Below are 21,132 nucleotides of genomic sequence, written 5' to 3' on the forward strand. Positions count from 1 at the left end.
TGACTCCCTGAAAGAGCATCTTCCCAGACTCGCACCCTACCCTTTCCCCGTAACCCTGTACATTTACAATTGCTAATCCATCTAACCTGCACATCTTAGGACACCAAGGGGCAATTTAGCATGGCCAATGTACCTAACCTGCACATCTTTGGACAGTGGGAGGAAACTGGAGCACCCAGAGGAAATGCACGCAGACATGGGGAGAATGTGTAAACTCCACACAGTCACCCAAGACTGGAATCGATTTGTCTCTGGGGCCTTGAGGCAGCATTGGTAACCACTGTCTCACCGTGCCACCCTAATGATGAATATATACAAATAAACTTCACAAATGTACAACAATGTGCTAACTCAATGAGGCTTTACAGTTGGAAATTCTTGAGCTGGAGGTGTCCCTCATCGCAAGCGATAAGTTCTGGGGTAGACCTGGCAGAGGCTGCAGCAATCCACCAGCTGGACAGTCTAGATCTCTCATCCTTTCAGCTATAAGCAAGCATTGTAGGTGACTAGCTTAAGGGTTCCTGTGTACTGCTGCTTTAAAGGACACCACCATATAGCTACTAACACTGGGTGCTACCTTTGTATTAACCACTGATCTGCTGGTACCAATGAGATAAATCAAGGGGCCGATTCTCCCACTCCGCCACGCTAATTTTCTAGCGCAGCGAGCTGGGAGAATCTTGCAGCCAGGCATGTGAAGGATTCGCGCATGCATTCCCGCTGCGCGGGCATCTCCCAGTGCTGGATTTTCGTGCTGGAAACCGGCGGGAAGACAGTAAGTAATTTAAATCTTTATTTAAATCTAATTTTAATGTAATTAGCAGACCCAGGACTGGATTCTCCAGACCCGCTAACTTCCCACCACCCAGCCCGCCAGAGTGGTTTTTGGGGAGAATTCAGGCCAAGACTCTATGACAGCAGTTTATGCAAGCTGTGGAGGAGAGAAAAGAGCCTCTTCAGAAGCTCTGTAATGAGAGCCTTTGCTGCAGATTGCCAAGTCTGAAATGCCCCCTTTGATAATGGAGCCAACAATGTTGAGACAGTTGTATGTGGGATCATGACATGCCCCCTTATTCCTCACCAGTCAAAATGGCTGGTGGTAATGGAAGCAGGAGTCTCACAATCAGGTTCTGTTCACCATTTTAAAAGCCCACCTGACGTGGGTTGGCCCCATGGCTGAACTGGAAAATCCATTTCCTGGGTCCTCCCATTGTCATCAAGCTATAGCAACGTGCAAAAATAATTTAGTTAATGATTGTCTGCCTGGTCACTTCTGTTGAATAGAATTAATGTATGACTCAAAGTCATTATGGTTCCTATCAATACCTAGAATCATAGAATCCTACATTCGGCTCATCGAGTCTGCGATCACGATCCCACCCACGCCCTATCCCCATAACCCCATGCATTTACCCCAGCTAGTCCCCTTGACACTAAGGGGTAATTTAGCATGGAATTCCACCTAACTCGCACATCTTTGGACTGTGGGCGGAAACCGGAGCACCCGGAGAAAACCCACGCAGACACGGGGAGAATGTGCAAACTCCACACAAGCAGTCATCCAAGCTGGGAATTGAACCTGGGTCCCTGGCGCTGTTAGGCAGCAGTGCTAACCACTGTGTCACCGTGCCACCCCATAGCCCTGAGCTATGGCTTGATAAAAAAACCATGATGTGGAGATGTGGCGTTGGACTGGGGTAAACACAGTATGAAGTCTCACAACACCAGGTTAAAGTCCAACAGGTTTATTTGGTAGCAAAAGTCAGTAGCTTTCGAAGCGCTGCTTCTTCATCAGGTGAGTGGGATTTCAGTTCACAAACAGGGCATATAAAGACACAAACTCAATTTACAAAATAATGGTTGGAATGCGAGTCTTTACAGGTAATCAAGTCTTAAAGGTACAGACAATGTGAGTGGAGAGAGGGTTAAGCACGGCTAAAGAGATGTGTATTGTCTCCAGCCAGGACAGTTAGTGAGATTTTGCAAGCCCAGGCAAGTCATGGGGGTTACAGATATTGTTAAATGAACCCAAGATCCCGGTTGAGGCCGTCCTCATGTGTGCGCTTCAGATTTTTTTTTTTAATGACAATTCTGTGGAAACTGCTAATTAACAACACTAATTAATCATGCTTGCTCTGGTGTTTATCTGTCCCTTTACTATCATATGTGTGGGGTACATTTTTTTTCAAATTTTAACCTTATTTTCTTCACTACCCGCTGTAACATGACTGATTCTTAGCAATTCTGAAACCTTTTGCTTACCTTCTTCTACCTTTCCCCACACTCCGACTTCTCATTGTCACGCCTGGCATAACTTTGCAAGAAACCTGCAGTTTTCTTGTCTAAAAGCAAGTTGAAAATGATATATGTTTTACCGATTGAAAGCCAAGGATTAATAATGTCACCAGGTTAGCCTTTGACATGGGTTCTGAAAGAGGCTCTAATGGCAACTTGAATTAGCACTGATCCTTAGATTACTTAAATGATTAAACCTGTTCATTGTACTGGAAGAATGAAATCAATGGAATGATTTTAAAGTTTAAATTTGTTTCATACTGATTTTTGAAGAGGATTTATACCACTAGCTTGAAGCAATGAATATACTTACATTTGTAATACTGAAACAAATGTTTCCTACCAAAGTAGAAATAAAGCCAATCCCTAAGGGAGAAATCATCTCGAGTTGCTGCTTCTTGTCACTATCCAGTGACCTCTATTAGGAAGCTATGGGATGTGACTGATCCTTTGTGATATTGTCTCACTGTAATTATACCATTCTCTCAGTGACAGCACATCAAGGCCTCAGCTCCCAGCTCCTCAGCCTATACCGAAGAGAAAGTCCAATATTTCAACCAGTTCCACAAGTCTATTACCCAATTTTTTGTTAGATTTTCAAAAGTATTATATACTAATACATAAGGACAGAATGGAACTCGGTTACTTCTGCAGTTACGTCTAATTAACCCGTAGTCTTTAACTGCCTTCCTCCTGTATACTAATCTGACCTTATTGAAAAGTATCACAGTAATGGGGAAATTGGCCTTATGTGGGACAGAAGAGGGAGAATGAGGAAAATAGGAGAAGAGAGAGAGAGGGGAAAATAGTGAAGGGACAGACATTCAGCTTTTCCTGGTCATGTATGCCGATAAGGACCATTCTCCTCAAGTAGACCTTTGGTCACAGGACTTCCAGCCTTTCAGTATCAAGAGAAGGCATATTTTCCTCATGTCTCATCTCCATCATTGTTGGTAACATTGCCAACCCCGTAACTTCCCTTTTGTAGCAAACTGCAATCCTTGGTAGATTCTCCCAAGTCAATCTTCCAAACACTAGATGCGGATGGAGCAGGTCTAGTTTATTAATCAACCAATCAAAATAGGGGACAAAATGCATATTAGAAAGTTGTTTGAGCCCATCTCCCTGCATACGTATGAGTGGATAGAAAGTCTGGGCATGTACAAGCCTATTTTGCCAGGAACAAGACATTAGAAACTGGGGGTGGGGAGTGGAGTGCAATTTTATGAAACCCACAAGAGTTTGAAAAGTGGCTAAATTAGGTGGGGTGCAAAATTTTGATTAATCAACTGCAGATCGAGATAAAATGTATCTGTGGCCTTTCAAGCATTATGCTGGCCTATGGAAGGTTCATACCTGTAATACGTTTGCATGCCATGAATACTCGTTAGTGTAAAACCTTTAAAAATTAAGCCCTACCTCCAAGATAAAGTCAGTGACGCATGAAAATCTTACGGCGCCCGTTTCACAATCATTTAAAGGTGGTGGCGTGCACCAGTTAGTTTTGTGTAGTTGTATGGAAGTTCAGCAGTTTTCCATGTTGAACTCTACAGCACAAAGGACTGGAACAGGAGAATGGCAACTAGTGTGGAGGCTTGGGCCCGGGAAGGGTGAGTCAGTGGTGGTGTTGGCAGCGTGGTGTTGTGGACTGGAGTTGGGGGCAATGGAAAGGGATGAAGGGGAGGAAAGATGGGGTTAAGGATCATGGAGGAGTGAAGTGGGAAGGGCCTGGTTTCCTGGGTGTGGTGGAAATACTCAGTCAAGGTATGAAAGTGATGGGCTACAGGAAGATGTTAATACTGTCCAAATGTGTGCCCATCCCAGGGTGTAGGCTGAGAGTCCCTACAGGGCTTTGAGTTCACCTACAACATTTCAATTGTCCCCAATGAGAGTGATCTCAGATAATGTCCTTTAGAATGCATGGAACTGAGGGCCGACTGGACCTACAAGTTCAGCCATGCCCTGAGGCGAATACAATGACACGAACACGAGCATTCAATAAATAGTGAACAAAAAAAAACACCTTGTTTCTTGCCCAATAAAGAAGTGTCCCTACCGTTCAATGTGTGCCAACCATGAGGCATGCCAATACATTTAGCTCTCTTACTAAATTACTCTCAATAAATAACAATGATGCTAACATGAATAAAGTGAAACCAATATGGCGCGAAATATAATTTTCAAAAACACCTGTTCCACCTTTGTTTCTCAAGTCCTGGGTAATGGAGTTGGGCAGGAAAGATGTAACAGTATTGTAGTCTCCCAGTTTGACCAGCAGGCTCTTTTATAGACCACCCATAGCTGCAGCATTGTCAGCTGACAGTGGGTCTCAAGTTGAAAATCCTCTTCCGCCACTGGATCACATGGGTCTTCCATGCACACCATCGGCACTTAGAATTTTAATTGTAATCCTGTGGGAAATGGAAAATACAGAGTGTGTAGACAGAGCACAGATCCTGTTACAAGATTTCTAATTTTTGCTGTACTCCCTCTATAGCAAAGATAAATTTCATTAGCATGCTTCCCTGCTGTATCATGCCACATGTTGGGGATTTCCCCACTCGTCACATCAACAAGGTTTACAACAGGTCTGGAGTGATGCGAAGTTGGTGAAGGGAAACTGCTGAGGTGCACAGATTGTCAAGTGGTAGTGCCAGGGGGCAGTGCCCAGGCAGTGAGGGGGCAGTGCCATGGGGTAGTGCCAAGGGGAAGTACCAGGGAGATCCTCCCCTGGGGTTCCCCAGGTTTGTCGTGGAAGTAGCGGGGGGTGGGAGGTTCCCGTATCTTGGGGGAGGTTCTATGTTTTAATTTTTAACCATCGTTGCTGGAGGGGTGGGCTTCCACGTCTCCAGCATTTTAGAATCATAGAGTAGAATCCCCAAAGTGCAGGAGGCGGCAATTTGGCGCATCAAATCTGCACCGACTCTCTGGCAGAGTAGCTTACCCAGGCCCACCACGCTGCTTTATCACATGACTAATCCATCTAACCCACACATCCTGGGAATCGAAAGGGCAATTTAGCATGGCCAATCAACCTAACCTGAACATCTTTGGACTGTGGGAGGAAACCGGAGCACCCGGAGGAAACCCACACAGAGAACATGCAAACTCCACACAGACATCGCCCGAGGCCGGAATCGAACCTGGGTCCCTGGAGCTGTGAGTCAGCAGTGCTAACCATTGTGCCACCGTGCTGCCTGTTTATTTTTAAGTGCTGCAAAATAGAGCAAGCAAAGATGGCTGTGCAGCCAGTGTGCTGCTCATTGCTTTTCTCCAATGAGTCAGAACTTGGAAAAAAATGGAAAATTGGATATTACTACACATTGTATCTGTTAAAAAAATCTCCAAAAAACCTAAAGTGATAATTTCTTCATCAATTTTAATGTATACTTTCACATTCATAACTGTGAATCAATCATTCCTTTCAGCAGTGACACATCATTCTAAAACTTTATACTAACGTAGGTTGTAATGTTGCAGCGTGTAAGTTAATATGAAGAAACGTACAACAAACTGTCAAGTTAATGACACACCCGTGAGCAATTTGCCGACATTTAATCCTTTCCTTAACATTTTGGCAACAGGAGAAATAGGGCTATGATTGAAGAGCTGTGTTTTAATCACTCGAGACAATTATTTGATGTTGAATGTGGCAGAAAGGTCAGTAACCAAAGGACACTCAGAATGAAAATGGTGAAATCACCCCCTAAGTGCTGGGCAGACTTGAAACTGGGAGTGTTTCAGATCCATTTTCTGGGCCTGTTTTGAGGTGCCCCCATGCGCACTCTGCCTGCAAAGATATCAGCGATTGCGAATCACACTGCAGAAGCCTGTGGGCGGGGTTTAACGTGCCTGATACCCTGCAGCTCCGATCAGCACCTCCAACTGCGCATGCGCAAAAATGATAGACTGCTGACATTGCCTCACCCAACATTACTGACCCCCTTATTCTCCCCCACCCCCGAGGCCGATCGCGTCCCCCTTCCCCCTCACTGATCACTGGCAGAGTGGCAGCGGCTCCCCTTCCCCCTCACCAATCGCAAGCAGAGTGGCAGCGGCCCCCTATTCCCCCCCACCAGTCTCAGGCAGAGTGATCCCCCTACCCCGGACCCTCCTGCATAGGGTCCCCATCTCCCCCTGACTCCGATGGCTGTGTGACATCTCCCTCTCTCCCCCCAGTCCCAATCATCATAGAGGTACTGATCCACCTCCCCCCTTATCAGCACACCTGAAAGTGCCCAATTGCCTTCCCCTCAATGCTAACAAGCAAACTGCATGGAACTTGCTGGAATGTTCTGCCAAACTGCCTGCAGCTGATCTGCCCTAATGAGGGGCAGCTCCATAAAAAATCCAAGGACAGACAGGTAGGCAGGCAGTGCAGAAAAAAAGATAACAGAACAACCAGCCCCCAGATTTACTGAAGGCAACCTTGGGAGGCTGCTGGATGCGGCAGAGGTGAGACGTGACACACTGTTCCCCCCAGGAGGACGCAGATGCAGGAGGACTGATGGCAATGCGGCTTGGGAGGCAGTTGCTGCCTTGGTGAGTGCCAGGGCACTAGCCCCAGAACAGGGAAACTGTGCCACAAGAAGGTCAATGACCTCATCCAGGCACCAAGTGTGAGTGCTTAACCCCATCTAGCATCTATCCCCAAATTTCCCCCAGATCCTCCCACCCCCCAGCACCCTGCATGCTTCCAGCCCCTGACCCCCAAGCACCTCCTTCCTACCCTTTCCCCCAAGAGAAGCACTGTGCTTGCCCTCTGATGGCCACCACCTGATACTCTGCAGGAGTCATGCCTTCATTTCTTTCATGGTTCCTTCTGTCCCCACAGGAGAAGACTGGCCATAACACCCGAGAGAGGGCAATGACAGGGGTGGTGAGCCAGACCTCTGGGTCCTCACTCCCTTTGAAGAGTGGGCGCTGGAGCTGTCCAGAGAAGGGGAGATGTGGGCTGACAGCAACAGCATGGTCGGGCTGGAGTCCAGAAGTGAGCATCTGTCAATTCTCCACTCAATTTGAGGCATTTTCTAGCAGGCATAGGTTTTGGGTGCAAGGGGTAAGGTTTAAAGGAGATGTAAGAGGCAGGTTTATTTACACAGAGGGTAGTGGGTGCCTGGAACTCGTTGCTGCGGACGTCGTGGAGGCAGATACGAGAGTGACCTTTAAGAGGCATCTTTACAGCTATGTGAATGGGATGGGAATAGAGGCATATGGTCCCTGGAAGGGTAGGGGGTTACAATTCAGATGGGCAGCTTGGTCGCTACAGGCTTGGAGCGCCGAAGGGTCTTTTCCTGTGATGTAATCTTCTTTGTTCTATGTTCAATGGACAAACATAACTCAAGTTTTTTGCATCCTGGATTCCTCTCTCCCTTGCACTTAACCTTGTGTCCTGTGTTGCAACAACAGATATGGATGCCCTGGGACTTCTAGCATTGTGGCCCCCACTGCGGCTCCCACCCATCCTGCCCCAGACAGCTCGGACGAGTCCTCGGAGGATATAGGTGAAGGGACCTCAGTGGGTGGCACAATTTTGGTGTCAGCTTCCACCTCGCAGTACCATCCCAGATACTGACACATAGGTGGGTCCAGTTAGTGGTGAGGCTTCTGGGTCACTCTTTGGTGAGCACGACACATCTGCTGATGTACATTGGGTGGAGGAGGGAATGTCTGAGGCCTCTGGCATGTGGGGGCCTGCCAGAGGCGAGGACTCAGCTGGCCCCAGGCTACATGCTGGGCCTCTGAGATCACTTCTCCCACAGATGCTGGACATATAGCAACAAAGCCAGGGAATGCAGGAGGGACTGATGGCCACACTGGACTGACAGTGAGGCTGTTAGGAGCAGTCCCAAAGTTTTCAGGCAGACCAGCATTGTTAGAAGGAAGACTGGTGGCAGGTCATGTGCTTTGGACAGTTTTTTTCTCTTCTTTGTGAATTCAAGATTTCACTTTTAATTTGGCTGGCAGCAGTTTTAGTTTAGAAGGGGGTGGACATCAAGCTGAAAAGAAGTGTTTCTCTGTCTCCCTGATTTTGGAAATTCTGCTGTTAGCTGGAAGCAAGGTTCTGGCCTTCCTGTAGTAGAAAATCTGCTATTGGTGGTTGGCCTGACTAGCATCGCCCTGGTGTTTGGGAAGCTTTTCTGACTCCAAACTTGCCTGTGCATGCCTCAAGAGAACTGCAGCATCAACCAAAGGACTAAGTTCCAGTATCACGTGAGCATTAGTCTTTGCTGTGTTAAACCTGTGGAAAGTGTTTTGTGTATGGGTTTTGTTTGATTGGAACATTTTCTATATTCATTAAGGTTTATAGAATATCATGATTTTTTTCTTGTTTGCGATTGATAAAAATTCTTGCTAATTTTCTTTCCATACATGTTAACTGTATTCTTAAATAAACTTTGTTTGATAAAAGCTCCTTAGTGGGTCATTTGAATCTTACCTGAAGTGAAACATCTCATGCTCACCCTAGCAAAATTTAAAGTGCAAAGCTTATGATCCAGGCGGACTTCATAAAACACTTTGGAGTTTCTGACCTGAATTATAACAAGTCTTTCGTGTGCCTTACTATTCCTGTTGTTCTTTTCTCCAAAGGTGTATTTTGGATTTTAGGGGGAAGGATTGTGGTAGGATTATAGCCTTTTTGTGAGGGAAGGGGTGCCTTTCCCGAGAGCCACATGTTCGACGAGGATGCTATGGATCATCCTGGCAGGAAACAATCAGTTGGCAGGAAGGCACGTACCATGGGTCGAGGAGGGACACAGTTGGAGCCAAGAAGTCGAGTAGAGTAATTTTGTCTGAACTTGTATAAACATTACTCTTTATTTGGCAAAAAGCCTTTGTTAATTCAAGCCACATTGATTCGCCCTTGATCTATTACAGTGTGTAACTGGGATTCCTTGTGAACTAACAGTAGTGGAACGGGAGCAGCTCCATGGAAATTCCCAACACTGATCTCATATCCATTGGCTATCCTTTCAAAATTGAGTAGATAGTGGGCAGCCTGGTAATGAATACTCCATGGCTGCTTCCCGGATATCTGTCTGCGTTTGACAAAGTCCCTCATGGTAGGCTGGTGAAAAAGGTTGGATCTCATGGGATAAAGGGGGAGGTGGCTAGATGGGTGGAGAACTGGCTTGGTCACAGAAGACAGAGGGTGATAGTGGAAGGGTCTTTTTCCGGCTGGAGGCCTGTGACTAGTGGTGTTCCGCAGAGCTCTGTATTGGGACCTCTGCTGTTTGTGATTTATATAAACGATCTGGAAGAAGGTGTAACTGGGGTGATCAGTAAGTTTGCGGACAACACAAAATTGGCAGGACTTGCAGATAGTGAGGAGCATTGTCAGAAGCTACAGAAGGATATAGATAGGCTGGAAATTTGGGCAAAGAAATGGCAGATGGAGTTCAATCCTGATAAATGCGAAGTGATGCATTTTGGTAGAAATAATGTAGGGAGGAGCTATACGATAAATGCCAGAACCATAAAGGGTGTAGATACGCAGAGGGACCTGGGTGTGCAAGTCCACAGATCCTTGAAGGTGACGTCACAGGTGGAGAAGGTGGTGAAGAAGGCATATGGCATGCTTGCCTTTATAGGACAGGGCACAGAGTATAAAAGTTGGGGTCTGATGTTGCAGATGTATAGAACGTTGGTTCGGCCGCATTTGGAATACTGCGTCCAGTTCTGGTCGCCACACTACCAGAATGACGTGGAGGCTTTGGAGAGAGTACAGAGGAGGTTTACCAGGATGTTGCCTGGTATGGAGGGGCTTAGTTATGAGGAGAGATTGGGTAAACTGGGGTTGTTCTCCCTGGAAAGACGGAGGATGAGGGGAGACTTAATAGAGGTGTATAAAATTATGAAAGGCATAGATAGGGTGAACGGTGGGAAGCTTTTCCCCAGGTCGGTGGTGACGTTCACGAGGGGTCATAGGTTCAAGGTGAAGGGGGGGGAGGTTTAACACAGATATCAGAAGGACATATTTTACACAGAGGGTGGTGGGGGCCTGGAATGCGCTGCCAGGCAAGGTGGTGGAGGCGGACACACTGGGAACGTTTAAGACTTATCTAGACAGCCATATGAACGGAGTGGGAATGGAGGGATACAAAAGAATGGTCTAGTTTGGACCAGGGAGCGGCACGGGCTTGGAGGGCCGAAGGGCCTGTTCCTGTGCTGTATTGTTCTTTGTTCTTTGTTCCACCTGCATTACTAGATGGCAGTGGTTACAAACACACTGGACATGCAGAATAGAATAGAATGGCTTCTTGTTAATATGGAGCAAAAGGTTTTTCTAAAAAGTACTTAAACCTGTTCATGGGCGGTGGAGTGGAGAGGTGGTTGGATAGAATTCCCATTCCTCCCTATTACTGAATGATTTGGATGCTAAGATAAAACCAGGTTGGTACAGGTGCCAAGGTCTGACTGACAACTGCCCCCCTTCCCCCATCTGGCCATGAAAATTTCAGCTGGTGATTCATTTCTTTCTAATCATAGCCAGAGGATCATTTGTAATGGCTTCTCTGTATCAAATGTATAAAATTGAGGGGCATAGATAGAATAGGTGGGAAGTAGCTTTTCCCCTTGGTGGGGAGATCAATGACTAGGGGACATAGATTTAAGGTAAGGGCCAGGAGTTTAAAGCGGAAGCAAAGAAAACCTTTTCACCCAAAGGGTGGTGGGAGTCTGGAACTCATTGCCTGAAAGGATGTTGGTGGCAGAGTCCCTCATAACACTTAAGTATTTAGATGTACACTTGCATTGCCAAGGTATACAGGGCTATGGGCCAAGTGCTGGAAAATGGAACTGGAATTGTTAGGTGGTTTGTCTTTGACTGGCGCAGATGTGATGGGCTGAAGGGCCTTTTTCTATGTTGTATATCTCCATGATTCTGAGGTTTCTGCTGCTAACATTACCTCTGATATCTCCTCCCAATGATCAATCCCTGGCCCCTTCCAGATTCTGATCAACACGCTGTCTCTGGTGACATTGTCCAAAAGCAGAATGTTAGTTTCCACATCTACATTGATGACACCCATCTCTACTTCACCATCACCATTCTCAACTGCTCCGGTGTTGCTTAATGATCAGACTACTTATCCAACATCCAGTACTGGATGAGTAGAGATCTCCTCCAATTAAATATAGGGCAGACTAAAGCCATTGGTTTCAGTTCCTGCTCCAAATGCCGTCCCCTAACTACCAACTTCATTCCCCACAGCAACAGTCTGAGATTAAGCCAGCCCGTTTGCAAATTTGGTGTCATATTTGATTGAGATAAATTGCTGACCTCATATTCATGTCATCTCTAAGACCGCCTAATTCCACTTCCGTAACATTGTTTGACTTTGTTTCTGTCTCAGTTCTGCTGCTGAGACCTTCATTCATGTCTTCATTACATCTATGCTTGAATATTTCAATGCACTCCTGGCTTGTCTCCCATATGCTATCTTCCATAAACATGAACGCTGCTGGTGCCTGTGCCTTAACATACAGCAAGCTCTGTTCCTCTATTCTCACTGACCTTTCATTGGTTCCTGTTATAGTGAGGTCTTGATTTTAAAACTTGCATCCTTGTTTTCAAGTTCCTCCATGGTCTTGCCACTCCCTAACTGTAATTTCTTCCAACCCCACAACCTGAGATATCTCTGTTCCTCTCATTCTAACCTCTCATCCATTCCCAAGCATAATTGCTCCATCATTAGTTGCTGTGCTTTTAGTTGCCTCAGCAACAAGCTCTGAAATTCCCTCCCACCATCTCTCTGGTTCTCTACTTTGCTTTCCTTCTTTAAGACATTTCTTAAAACATATTCCTTTAACCAAGTTTTTGGTCATCTGACCTAATATCTCTTTATGTGACTTGGTGATGTACTTGAACTATGCTAGGCCATTTCATTATGTTAAGGGTGTAATATAAATAAAAGTTTTTATTGTTTATAATGTGTGCTGACTTGGCTGATGTTCCTTAGCTAGTTGTACAGTATATATTGTTGTTTCCTTTGAAATTTGGCATTTTTGAGTCTGTCCTGATGAATCAAAAGCTTTGACAGAATGGTTCTTTTTTTAGGGAACTATTCTATAATAGATTACAATATTTTTTTTCATTTTGGAAAATATTTTTAACAGTAACTGGATTTAAGTTACAAAATCAATCTCAAATCAGCAGTTGATCTGACCTTGTATCAACACCATCACCTATAGCATAAAGCCAACTCAGATCTTTGAGTTGTCTAATCAATGCTGCCACCTTATCTTTCATAGCAATCAAAATCGTGCAGGAAACTGGAAGCAAATAGTTAAATTTTGGAAATGAGCAAACACATTCCCCACTGTGCAGGGCTGATTTTTGTGTCAAATTAGCAGCCCAGCATGGGTGATATAGCATGGTACATGCTGATGCTAAACCTGCGATAAGCCCGACTATGGTCCAGAATCATAGATAATTAACACCTCTGGTTGCTTACTCATTGAAGGTCAGTCACAAATTAAAGGATAAATGCTGGAAGATTAAATAGCTCCTTAATAACGCAAATGTCAAGTCAGTTTTTTATGTCTTCCTTTTTCCTCAACTGAGAAGTCCCCACCCACATTATGATTGGCAGGGCCCTAGATTATGTCCATTTCCCACCCTTCTGCTCCCACACCTTTCACTCCCTCCCAAAGTCATGATAGTGTTTCCCTTTCCTCACCACCCATCCCATGAGCCTTTGTACTCAATGGATTGTCCTCTACCATTTCTCCCAACTCCAGCATGATGCCTCCACCAAACCCATCTTCCTCTCCTCCCCCACTTTCACCATTCCAAAGGGACCATTCCCTCAGTGAAACTCTACTTCACCCTCACCCTCTGGTAAGAGGAACATTGACACCAAGGTGGGAATATTTTTGCCTTTGCAGCCTGAGTTAATGCCTGGTGGACTACATGGAGGGATGTACAGGGGAATTTCACAGTGACTTCATTGCAGTGTTAATGTAAGCCTTACTTGTGATTAATACATAAATAAACTTTAAAGGGAAGATTGCACAGTTCTAGATTATCCTTGCGTTGATTAAAACACAAACCTGCTCAGCTAGCTTACCTGCCTGGAATCCAATCTCTTCCCTGTGACCAACCCTAACAGTTCTGAACACACAGATGGTATAAATGAAAAATTTCCCAGATCTGTCTTAAAGAAAAATTAGTGATAGTGGATCAAGTGAACAACGAATGATAAAATGCTTGATAAAACTAATGAAATATTTGCAGTCTTGTAGACTTATAGATTGGGCAAACCAATATCTGAGTCAGACAAATCCACATTACTGCAGGAAGCTGTTTTTCACCTCTTGTTACCTTGCTTGACCTAGTCATAGAAATCATAGAAACCCTACAGTGCAGAAGGAGGCCATTCGGCCCATCGAGTCTGCACCGACCACAATCCCACCCAGGCCCTACCCCCACATATTTTACCCACTAATCCCTCTAACCTACGCATCCTAGGACTCTAAGGGGCAATTTTTTTTTTTAACCTGGCCAATCAACCTAACCCGCACATCTTTGGACTGTGGGAGGAAACCGGAGCACCCGGAGGAAACCCACGCAGACACGAGGAGAATGTGTAAACTCCACACAGACAGTGACCCGAGCCGGGAATCGAACCCGGGACCCTGGAGCTGTGAAGCAGCAGTGCTAGCCACTGTGCTACCGTGCCGTTACACTTCTTGCAGCAATGAGTAGTCCTGTGTACTCATGGAGTTCACACTGACTGATCTGGCTGTTTCCTTTGACAGAACCTTGGCAATAATTTTTATAGGATTTCTTCATTCAGGCCCAATCAGTGCCTCCTTCCTCTGTCGTATTTGGGTCAGAAACACTCAAGATTCAAAACTCTATACCCTTCAGTTGACCCTGAGACATTCTATATGAAGTTGTGATAGTCTTAAAAAACACTGTTGTGATGCCTGGCCCTTAAAATCATCACTGGCATTTAAATTTGGCGTCTGAGCACTATTTCCCACTCCAAGTTAGGTTGCTTGTCTTGTTACTTGATTATCTATTTCTGGCAGTTGACCCATATAAATTACTCAGCAGTGGGAGTCTGCACTGGACTCGGGGCTGTTTTTAAACAGGGATGCAGTTGATTTCAGTTGAAATCCAAATGTATTTGACATTGTGTAAACTGTAAAGTTTTGCATAATAAATATGGAAGCGTACTTCTAAAAAAATTGAGAGCAAAGGCTGCTTTGAAAAAAGACCTCAGAATAAACTTAAATGGTAAAAAAGGACCACTGAATGCACCATAAGAAAAATAGCATATTCTTGCTCCCCTCCTGGGCAGGCAGATGCATTCACTCAGTACGTCATATCAGTAGATCCCGATAAATATATCACTGGATGCAGTGGATACATTTCAAATATTCATTTGACAACCCTTCCTGTATTTAAATGGATGCCTATGTAACAAGGGCCAATTTTAATCCTGTCTGACCACTGGAAATTGCAGGCACCCAGTTAAAAAGGTCCGCCAGACGTGACCTACACTGATCTCATTGCTACCTTGTGGGTTGTGATGTTAACCTGCAGGTGAGAGAGGCACCTGCTCGATAACAGCGGGCTACCTCTTTAAATATGCAGGTTTAAATGTCGGATGATATCATTGCCTGCTGCTTCCTGCTGCATTCTGTACCTCACGCTGCAGATGCCTGTTCACTTACCGCCCCTGCCTCCAACCTCCACCTCACGTTAAAGTTGTCCCTTGTGCACTCACTTCAGAGAGTAATTTGATGGTTCACTGTGCAGTTGTAAACATCATGATCATATTGAAATAATGATATTTATCCCTGTAGGGATTACTGCGGTATTGAAAACAAATTGTTAACAGATTAATTGATCTGTAATGTTCAGTGAATGATCTGCTTTCCAAAAGATTATAGAATCATAGAATCATAGAAACCCTACAGTGCAGAACACATCACCTTAATACATCATAGTTCCTTAATTCCCTCCAAGAGTTTTGTACCACAGCTGATTGAAGTTGCCCATCCTTATTGCAATGGTAGAGTTATGTAGTGTGAGCAGTCATAGATACTGAAATACGGGAGTAAGTATCCTTTTTTGTTAAATGCCATTATCACCAGAATAATTTCAAGCAAACCTTAGAATGAGGATGTCATTAATAAGTAATTGAAGCTTACTGAAAATCTTTTAAAGAACAAGAAAGATCAACAGAGACACTGCTCTCCTGCACTATACACTGGTGGGAGTACAGTAAGTGACAAGTTTTATATATGCTGAATATATAATTATAACAATCAATATCTGATAATGTATCAATGAAGCAACTGATTTGGTGTAAACTGGACAAGCAGGGAAGCTGTAATATAAGGGGGAGGTGGTGGCGTAATGTTATTGTCACTGAACTAGTATTGCAGTGGCCCATAGCAATGCTCTGTGAACCCAAGTTCGAATCCCACCCCGGCAGATGGTGAAATTAGAATTCAATAAAAACCTGTAGTTAAAAATCTAAATTCAATCTTTGTCATAAAAATCCATCTGGTTCACTAATGTCTTTTGGGGAAGGAAGTCTACCATCCTTACCTGGTCTGGCCTGTGACTCCAGATCCATAGCAATGTGGATCGCTCTTAAGTGCCCTCTGAAATGGCCAACTGAGCCATTACAGAGGCTCAGGGGCAATTACAGAGGGGCCTTGCCAGCGACACCCGGATCACATGAATGAATTTAAAAAAAGCTCAGGACATCTCAAAGTGCCTTATAGACAACAATGTACCTTTGAAGTGTTATGACAGTTGTAGTTAAGGGATACGTGACAGTCAATTTGCACACAAAGCAAGCCTAACAATCAGCAATGAAAAGGTGGCCAGATAACATACTTTTTTCTGAAATAAAAGCGGGAAGCTCTGGAAATACTCAGCAGATCTGCTAGCACCTGTGGAGAGAGGAACACAGTTAATGGACTGAATTTTACAATCTCAAATTTGGCAGGCTTCCCCTCCCCCACCACGCTTACTGAAATACGGCATGATAACATCAGGCCAGAGATCGGATGTCACCCCGCCAGTCTCCGTCAATGCAAAAAATGAGCAGTTGCTGAAGTCAAAAACCTTTTGAAAGAAGCAATTTACAAGCTATTGAACATGTTAAAATGCCAATCGACTGCAACTTTCCATTATGTTCTCCATTTATCGCTGGGAAAAAACATTGAGCGTGAATTATGCCAGTTATGAGGAGGCAGCACAAGGCTGGTTGCAAAGGCCTGCAAACAGAACCATGGCTACATGTAGCAGCAGAGTCTGTAGCTGAAGGTTCAGGATTTGACTGTCAGTACCCTCTATTTGTTCAGTTTTTATAGGCTGACATATCAATTAAGGAGAGAATGAGAGAGAAGGAGGCCTTTTAATTGGTGACCGGGACAGACGTCTGGTCTATGGCTTAACTCCTCTTCCATTGGCTGTCCCAATCTAGGCTTCTGATTGGGCATGGAGCCTCCCTACACAATGCGCATTGGCTGGCATTCCTGTTGACCAGTAGGTGCTTACTCTGACGTGCTGAAAGAGCAGCGCGTGGAGTGAGCGGGTCATGTACTTATCCATTCCTCAACCCTCACCCCACTGGAAACCGCAAAATCACCCCAATGTTTCAGCTCAGTTACCTGTCATCTGAACTCATTGCCCTGAAACATAAACTCTTTTTTTCTCTCCACAGATACTTCTAAACTTGCTATTTCCAGCATTTTCTGTTTTTATTGCAGATTTTTAGCATGCACAGTATTTTGGTTTTTGATATTGAGGGATAAATATTGACTTGGAAACCAAGATAAATTCCTTGTTCTTCTCACAATGCCATGGGTTCTATAAGAGGGTAGATAAGGCTCCCATTTAACCATCCCTACCATCTGAAAGACAGCACCTCAATAAGTGCATTTCTCCCGCAGTACGACACTGTAGTCTCAGCCGAGATTATACGCTCAATTTTTTTGAGTGGGTCTTAAATCCACAACCTTCTGACTTAGACGTTGGATGCTTTACCACTAGCGGCTCACTTTCTGTGTCACTATGGATTCTCTCCACTGCTTACACGACACAAGTCGGGGTGCAATAGAATGCTGTTTGTTTTCCTGATAAAAGCATAGAATCATAGAATCTCTACAATATGGAAGAGGTCGTTCAGCCCATCGAGTCCGCACCAACTCTCTGACAGAGTATTTTACCCAGACCCACTTTCCCGCCCTATCCCTGTAATCCCACACATTTACTGTGGCTAATCCCATCTAACCTACACATCTCTGGGTACTAAAGAGTAATTTAACATGTCCAATCCACCTAACCTGCACATCTTTGAACTGAGAGGAAACCAGAGCACCCGGAGAAAACCCATGCAGACATGGGGAGGATGTGTAAGTACTCCTACCCCTGTCCATTGAACCCATCAGCGGGGGCCTTGGGAGAATTTGATCCCTGATACAGATTTCGTACTCTGATCAACAATTCCATTTCTCCCCATGGCCATTGTTTCAGGTTCAACCTGACTATTGGCAATCTTGGTGTCCCAGTTAACCCTCAGCTGAGTATCTGACACCTTCCTCTTCTTTTTCAAGACTACTTATTTCCAACTCTGTCATATTGATGGTCACCCAGTCCTGTTCAGCTAACTGTAGCTTAAACCATCATCCATGCACTTGTTACTTGCAGGCTTAACTATTCCTCCAATGCAGCCTTTTAATCATTCTTCCTGACATGCCGGTGAAACAACTTGGGGCAATTTATTTTACACGAAAGGCACAATATAAATGTAGTTTATTGTTGAGCTAGCATCTAATTTTCTATTTCTCTGCTGGGTCAATGTTTGAGCTTTTCTTTATGCTATCTTTTTGGTGAAAGTAACCACAATCCTCCCTATTGGCAATGAACCAGTGTTGGGAGTGTCCCCAGTGAACTGGCTAAGTGTTGATAATAGGTTACAACAGGCACTGGATGACAAGTTCTCTTTTCATTTGTCGACATCTGCTGTCTGCCGAAAAAGAAACAAAACAGTATTTCAAACAAGGCAGTATTTGTCACTGGTTTTATAAGGCACGTGTTTATTTATATGCTATAGCACACTTTTAAATCTGAGAATTCATCTTTACTTAGAGCAGTTCACTTTTCTTTTCACCAGGTACCTCGGGTCTTTTTTTGTTTTATTTATTAGTGTCACAAGTAAGCTTACATCAACACTGCAATGAAGTTACTGTGAAAATCCCCTAGTCAACACACTCCGCCCCCTGTTTGGGTACACTGAGGGAGAATTTAGTATGGCCATTGCACCTAACCAGCACATCTTTTAGACTGTGGGAGGAAACTGGAGCACCCAGAGGAAATATATGCAGGCACAGGGAGAATGTGCGGACTCTGCACAGACAGCGACCCAAGCCGAGAATCGAACCCAGGGACTGTGAGGCAGCAGTGCTAACCAGTGTGCCACCATGCCGTTTCAGCCGGCCCATGAATGCATTCACATTAACTTCTAACTCAATCTCACATTGACATCAGTCTGCAATGGGTCTCAAGGCTTTATTCCCTCATCTTCCATTTTTCTGTGTATATAGAATCATTGAATCCCTGCAGTGCAGAGGGAGGCCATTCGGTCATCGAGTCTGCACCGACCACAATCCCACCCAGGCCCCATTCCCGTAACCCCACATATTTACCCTGCTAATCCCCCTGACACTATGTAGGGATGAGCATTCCAATACTAAACAGGACTGCTTCAGTGGACAGTTTAATGAAGATTAATTCAATATTTTACTTTCTGCAACATATCTCTTACTTCCTCACCATCACTGTAAATCAAGACAAAAACTTTATTATAAAAGAATGGACAGAATGATAACCTTTAGTTTTTGGGATCATGGATGAAAATCAGAAGAATTCAAATGGTGCCTCCGGCTGCAAGTGATTTAACTATAATTTTAAATGCCCTTTAACACTTAAAATCCTATGGCATTCTGATCCAACAGTCTTGATTACAGTAAACTATTTCACAGATAAATAAGTATGGTTTATATCCACAGGATAAGGCCATATCCTGATATTAGCTGATAACCCATTTAGGTTAGTGGTTTCCATAATGTATGAGTATACATTGTTATATAGAACATAGAACAGTACAGCACAGAACAGGCCCTTTGGCCCACGATGTTGTGCCGAGCTTTATCTGAAACCCAGATCAAGCTATCCCACTCCCTATCATCCTGGTGTGCTCCATGTGCCTATCCAATAACCGCTTAAATGTTCCTAAAGTGTCTGACTCCACTATCACTGCAGGCAGTCCATTCCACACCCCAACCACTCTCTGCGTAAAGAACCTACCTCTGATATCCTTCCTATATCTCCCACCACGAACCCTATAGTTATGCCTCCTCGTAATAGCTCCATCCACCCGAGGAAATAGTCTTTGAACGTTCACTCTATCTATCCCCTTCATCATTTTATAAACCTCTATTAAGTCTCCCCTCAGCCTCCTCCGCTCCAGAGAGAACAGCCCTAGCTCCCTCAACCTTTCCTCATAAGACCTACCCTCCAAACCAGGCAGCATCCTGGTAAATCTCCTCTGCACTCATATAGATAAATATATACAGCTTTGCGAACTACAATATCCAGTTAATTAGTATTCCTTTCACCATATCTCCCTTTGGCTAACTCCTTTAACAGATTTCTATTAAAGTGGTCACATGTAAAGCAGTCACAATATCAAGATGTGTTTATGTTGCTTTGAATCACTGTTATCCTATAAAAAGCTATCTGAACAGCTACCTTTTCTTTGTAATGTCAATCTGGTTTTTATTGTCAGCAATCTTGTCTGTTCAGTTACTCTGTGTCCATTGTTTTTAATGATGTATACATGATTGAGGGCACTTTAACTGAAATAATAAATGTGAGTAGAGAACACAGTTTTCTGAATGAGCATTGCTATGGGTTTAGCTTCAAACCTTGCTCAGTTCTGTCCATTACAGTTTGATGACAAGTGAAATAAATTGATGTGGGACAACCTTGTCTCAGTTCAGGAGAAGCAAGGTGATAATTGCATCTCTATAAAGGGGTCAGGTCATGTTATTTTTATTTGCTCTTGGAATGTAGGTCGACATGGCAAAGTCACATTTAATGCCCATCTTTAAGGCTGGATTTTACACTGTCCTGCCAGTGGATTTGAAAGGGGAGTGTAAAATGGGTAGTCTTCCTATCACCTACCTGCCAACCTGTCTGAAATTTTAGGGGGAGCGGGAGGTATTAACCCCAACCCCCATAGCCTTGGGGCTCTTGAGGGCCTTAAGTGGACAATTAGTTCCCACTTAAGGACCTCTTTTCACCTCGCCAGTATTTTAGCCTTGGCAGGGTGAGACCCATGCTGCGTGGGAAGCTTGGCTGCTTTAGCTTTGTGGGCTGCTGGCGGGCGAGGGTGGCAGAGAATCCTCCTTTGCGGGTCCCTTGACTATTCAGAAGCACCCCTCCCCCAGGGTCATCCCCCTTTAACCTTAGCCCAGCCTGTTGAACTTGGGTTCCCTGACCTCTCATCACCCAATGTGGGCAGCACAGTAGCACAGTGGTTAGCACCGCTGCCTCACAGCACCAGGGACTCGGATTCAATTCCCGTCTTGGGTCACTGTCTGTGTGGAGTCTGCATGTTCTCCCCGTGTCTGCATGGGTTTCCTCTGGGTGCTCCGGTTTCCTCCCACAGTTTGAAAAACGTGCTGGATAGCTGCATTGGCTATGCTAAATTCTCCCTCAGTGTACCTGAACAAGTGCCGGAGTGTGGCGACTGGGGGATTTATTAGTCACAAGTAGGGCGGCACGGTAGCGCAGTGGTT

The sequence above is a fragment of the Mustelus asterias genome, chromosome 6, assembly GCF_964213995.1.
Source record: "Mustelus asterias chromosome 6, sMusAst1.hap1.1, whole genome shotgun sequence".
Classification (NCBI taxonomy): Eukaryota; Metazoa; Chordata; class Chondrichthyes; order Carcharhiniformes; family Triakidae; genus Mustelus; species Mustelus asterias.